The sequence below is a fragment of the Sapajus apella genome, unplaced genomic scaffold (assembly GCF_009761245.1).
Source record: "Sapajus apella isolate SASKATOON/1434 unplaced genomic scaffold, GSC_monkey_1.0 scaffold62, whole genome shotgun sequence".
In the NCBI taxonomy this organism is placed as follows: domain Eukaryota; kingdom Metazoa; phylum Chordata; class Mammalia; order Primates; family Cebidae; genus Sapajus; species Sapajus apella.
In genome coordinates this window covers 3,151,452-3,157,428 of record NW_022437002.1, presented here as the reverse complement: position 1 = coordinate 3,157,428, position 5,977 = coordinate 3,151,452, and positions in this window count along the sequence as shown.

The window sequence follows — 5,977 nt, the reverse complement described above, 5'->3', positions numbered from 1 at the left end:
GAGGTTGGCAAATTCAGGGAGTGCAGTGGCTCTCTCCTCTAATCCCAGCATTTTGTGAGGCCAAGATAGGAGGATCACTTAAGCCTTGGAGTTCAAGACCAGCCTGGGCAACAATGTGAGATCCAGTCTCTACAAAAAATTTAAAAAATTGGCTGGGCACTATGGTGTGTGCCTGTGGTGCCAGCTACATGGGAGACTGAGGCAGGAGGATCAAGGTGGGAATTTAAGGTTGCAGTGAACTAAGATCCTGCCACTGCTCTCCAGCCTGGGTGACAGAGAGGGATTCTGACTCAAAAAAAAAAAAAAAAAAAAAAAAAAAAACATTCAGGGACACACAAGAAGCTGGAGAGGTGGTGAGGAGAGATGAGCCTGGGAAGTTGGTAGGGCCAGGGCACCAACTGAGGTCCCTGCGGCTTTGCTATACTTTCTGACCTGTGTCCCCAGAACAATGGTGAGTCATAGAGGGAATGTTGGCCGGGGTTCTTTTGGTTCTGTCAAGAGAAAAAATGACAACAAATTGGTTCTAGGCCTGCCACAGTGGCTCACGCCTATAATTCCAGCACTTTTGGAGGCCAAGGATAGAGGATTGCTTGAGGCCAGGAGTTGGAGACCAGCCTGAGCAACATAGCAAGACTTCTGTCTCTACAAAAAATAAAAATAAGGAAATTAGCTGGGCATGGTAGGACACGTCTGTAGTGCCAGCTGTTCCGGAGGCTTAGGCGAGGACGCTTATTTGAGTCTAAGAGTTTGAGGTTGCAGTGAGCCATAATCGCTGCATTCTAGCCTGGGGCATAGAGGGAGATCCTGTCTCTAGGAAAAATATATGTACTTATAGATCTAATTGGCTTTATTCTACAAAATAGAATGCTGGGCAATAGCAGAACAGCAGGTTTTGTAAGGTGGGAACAAGGAAAGAGAATAATACAAAAAATGCTTTTTTGACATTTTCCTTTTGTCACAATTAAAGAAAAACTTCAGGTTAATTTTTTTTTGTACAGGTTAAAGCAGATGGGACTTTTTTGTTATGATGAACTTGCTAGACTGAAATTTCCTGTTTTCAGGAAAAACTTGTCTATTTTGGGATCTATCTACTTCCTTAAAGTTTCAGTTTGATTATATGGCACTTAGCATGGGTGACTCCATTTTGATTTGGTCTGATCTGCTGGGACCAGTGCAGGAGCTAAGTCCAAAAGAATGGACCCTAATAATACTTTTGTTTGTTTGTTTGTTTGTTTGAGGCAGGGGCTCTGTCACTCAGGCTGCGGTGCAGTGGTGCCGTCACGGCTCACTGCAGCCTGGACCTCCCAGGTTGAGATGATCCTCCCACCTCTGCTTCTTGAGTAGCTGGGGCTACAGGTATGTGCCACCATGCCTGGCTAATTTGTTTTTGTTTTTTTGTTTTTAGATGGAGACTCACTCTGTCACCCAGGCTGGAGTGCAGTGGTGAGATCTCAGCTCACTGCAACCTCCGCCTCCCTGGTTCAAGTGAATTGCCTGCCTCTACCTCCTGAGTAGCTGGGACAACAGGTGCATGCCACCACACCTGGCTAATTTTTGTATTTTCAGTAGAGATGGGATTTCACCACGTTGGCCAGGCTGGTCTTGAACTCCTGACCTCAAGTGATCCACCTGCCTCGGCTTCCAAAAGTGCTGGGATTACAGGTGTGAGCCAATTTTTAAAATTATTTTTGTAGAAACGAGGTTTTGCCATGTTTCCCAGGCTGGTCTTGAACTCCTGAACTCAAGCGATCATCTCATCTTGGCCTCTAAAGTGCTGACGTTTCAGGCATGAACCACTGTGCCTGGCCAATTTTTGTCAGCAAACAAAACCCCACTCAAACTATTTTAAGAAAGATAAAAAGATGCTTTTTATTTGGAAAACTGAAGAAAAGGAAAACTGAAGAAATCTAAGAAGAATGAATGGCTGGGTGCAGTGGCTCATACCTGTGATCCCAGTACTCTGGAAGACTCAGATGGGAGGATCGCTTGAACCCAGGAGTGCCAGAGCAGCTGGGGCAACATAGTGAGACCCTCCTTGTCTCTATTTAAACAAGAAGATGAAGGAGGAGGAGGGAGGAACTTTAGGACTAGGGAAGAAGAAAAAGGAGAAACGGATCCAGGATCCCAGCTACAGGGATGTGTACACTGACTCTCAAGTTATAAGGACAGCTTCCTTTAGTAGGCTCCCCCTGTGTACCAAGAACTGTCCTCAGCACTTCACACTCACTCAAATGGTGAGGACTCAGTAAGTGTGATTTGTTTCTGTGATGGCCATTGCACAGGTAGGATACTGAGGCATGGACCAGTTCTGGGACTTGCCAAGAGTCACCTACTTTAGTGAGTGGGTGAACCAAAATTTGAATGTAAGCAATGTGACTTCCACACTCCAAAACCCTACCTGTGGAGCAGTCTTCTGTGTCAATTTTTTGTTGTGGTGGTTTTTAGATAGGGTCTTGCTCTGTTGCCCAGGCTGGAGCACAATGGCACAATCCTGGCTCACTGTATCCTCCATCTCCTGGGCTCAAGTGATCCTCCCTCCTCAGCCTCCTGAGTAGCAGGGACTCCAGGCGTACACCACCACACCCGGATAATTTTTGTATTTTTTGTAGAGACAGGATTTCACCCTGTTGCCTAGACTGGTCTCGAACTCCTGGGCTCATGCAATCGGCCCACCTCAGCCTCTTGAAGTGCTAGGATTCCTGTAATAGGCATGAGTCACCATGTCCAGACACTGTGTCCATATCCACCTGTACCAATTGGTATCAGCATTTCTACCTTGTGCATCTTCACTCAAGATGAAACTTCCCAGGAGAAAGAAACTGATTGGTCCAGGGTGGCCACGTGCTCACTTAGGGCTGGACAGTGGCCTAAATGTGGGGATTGTCAGCTGCATCATATCTACACAGAAAAAAGAGCAGAGCTATAGGAAAGATGGTGGGTCACTGGAAGACAAAATGGACAGACAAACACGGTGGTCTAGTTCTTTACCACCGAGGGGAGGGAAAGAGAGGAATGATGAGGACAGATACCAAGAAGGTCACTCTAGCTGTGTGGTAGAGGACGAATAGAGGGTCTAAGAGTCGGAGCCAGGCTGGGCACAGCAGTTCATCCCTGTATTTTGGGAGTCTGAGGCAGGTGGATTGCTTAAGCCCAGGAGTTTGAGGCTGCAGTGAGCTGTGATCATGCCTCTGTACTCCTGGTATAGAGCGTGGGTGACAAAGCAAAGACTGTCAAAAAAAAAAAAAAAAAAAAAAAAGCTGGGCACTGTGGCTCATACCTGTAATCCCAGCACTTTGGGAGGCCGAAGTAGGTGGACCACTTGAGGCCAGAAGCTTGAGACCAGGCTAGCCAACATGGTGAAGCCTTATCTCTACTGAAAATACAAAAAATCAGCCAGGTGTGGTGGCGCACACCTGTAGACCCAGCCCACGGAGGACACTGCTTCAGTCTCCTTCAGGAAGTACTGAAAACTTCAGCCATGAGGCTAGCTGGAGTTATGTGGAGAAGGAGATGGATTTGGAAGAACAAACGCGATGATTAATGGGACGGAGGAGCAGGGAAGGAGGTTCAGTTGCGGGGGAATCACAAAAACTCACCAAAAAAAGCTCTGGCTTAAGCAACTGGTTTGATGGGGGAGGGTGGCGCAGAAGAACCAGGTATGGGGAAGGATATGATCCCTGCCAAGTTTAAGATATCTTTGTGCCATCAAGGTGAGACACTCAGGTGGCAGGTATCAATGTTTGGTCTGAAGGGAATTTTGCCTCATTTCAAATCTCTTCAGGCTGCACTAGCTCATCGTTTGTCTTTCAGAGCAGGGGATGGCAATATTTGTGTATGTAAAGGAACAGATAATACTTATTTTATTTTATTCTATTTTGAGACAGAGTCTCGTTCTGTCACCCAGGCTGGAGTGCAATGGCACAATCTTGGCTTACTGCAGCCTCTGTGCCTCCTGCCTCAGCCTCCTGAGTAGCTGGGACTACAGGTGCACACCACCACGCCTGGCTAATTTTTGTATTTTTGGTAAAGACAGGGTTTCACCATATTGGTCAGGCTGGTCTTTAACTCCTGACCTATGATCTGCCCACCTCGGCCTCCCAAAGTGCTGGGATTACAGGCGTGAACCACCGTGCCCGGCTAGTTAGTACATATTTTAAGCTTTGTAGACCATATGCTCATGATGGTACCTACTCAACTCAGCTATGGGGCACAAAAGAAGCCACAGGCACTACTTAATCAACTGGGTCTGACTGCATTCTAATAAAACTTTATTTATGGACACTGAAATTTGAATTTCATATTGTCTATAAATAGACGTCAAGAAATAGTACTCTTAAAAGTTTTTTTCCCCACCTTTAAAAATGTCACAATCATTCTTGGCTTGCACAGGTCCTACAAAAACAGGGAGTCAGGTGGTAATGAAGTGTCAATGTAGAGTCATCAATTGTCACAAATGTATCACTGTGATGGGGGATATATTGAAAACAGAGGAGGCTATTCATGTGTAGAGGTAGGAAGTACACAGATGGTATCTTCTACTCAATTTTGCCTAAACCCTAAACTGCTCTTAAAAAATAAAGCCTATCAGCCACGTGCCTGTAATCCCAGCACTTTAGGAGGTCAAGGTGAGCGGATCACCAGAGGTCAGGAGTGTGAGACCAACATGGCCAACATAGTGAAACCTGGTCTCTACTCAAAAAAAAATACAAAATTAGCTGGGCATAGAGGCGTACGCCTGTAATCCCACCTACTCAGGAGGCTAAGGCAGGAGAATTGCTTGAACTCGGGAGGCAGAGGTTGCAGTGAGCCAAGATTGCACCATAACAAACAAAAAAAAAAAAAATTAGCAGGGTGTGGTGGCAGACGCCTGTAATCCAAGTCAGTCACGAGGCTGAGGCAAGAGAATTGCTTGAACCCAGGAGGCAGAGATTGCAGTGACCCGAGATCATGCCACTGCACTCCAACCTGAGCGACAGAGTGAAACCCCCTTTCAAAAAATGAAAAAAATAAAAATAAATAAGTAAAGCCTATCCAAAAAAGAAGAAGTAGAAAAAGAAAGAAAGACAGAGAAAGAAAGAAAAGAACACAGGAAGCAAGTTGAAAATTTAGCCTGTGGCCTGTACTTGCTGATTCCTGTTTTAGAGAATTACAAAAAGTTGCCCCATCCTTCAGTAAGCCATTATATAAGTGAGTTTATTATTTCTCAGGAATAACAATTATAGGACTGGGCATACCTGGGCATAGAACTGGCTCATACCTATAATCCCAACATTTTGGAAGGCTGAGGCAGGAGGATCACTTGAGGCCAGGAGTTTCAGACCAGCCTCAGCAACATAGTAAGATCCTATTTCTATAAAAAAATTTTTTTTAAAAGAATAACAATTATGGGCCAGCCGTGGTGGCTCACGCCTGTAATCCCAGCACTTTAGGAGGCCAAGGTGGGCAGACCACCTGAGGTCGGGAGTTCAAGACCAGCCTGACCAACATGGTGAAACCCCGTCTTTATGTAAATTAAAAACACACACACACACACACACACACACACACACACACACACACACACAAATTAGTGGGGCATGGTGGCAGTTACCTGCAATCCCAGCTACTCAGGAGGCTGAGGCAGGGAACTGTTTGAACCTGGGAGGCAGAGGTTGCAGTGAGCCAAGATCACGCCACTGCACTTCAGCCTGGGTGACAGAGCGAGACTCCAACTGAAAAAAAACAAACAAAATGAATTACAATTATGACAAGCATTAAACCACTCTGTATAAATTAAATCAAATATTGAATATAACATAATGGAAAATTTTCATTGTTGCCAAATATGTTGTAATTATTCAATGGTTCTCATATTAGATTCTAGAAAATCACAAGATTTTTGGCATCCTGGGCAATCAGGATTTTGAGAGCAGCCTGGCCAATATGGCAAGACTCCATATCTAAAAAAAAAAAAAAAAAAAAAAAATTTTTTTTTTTT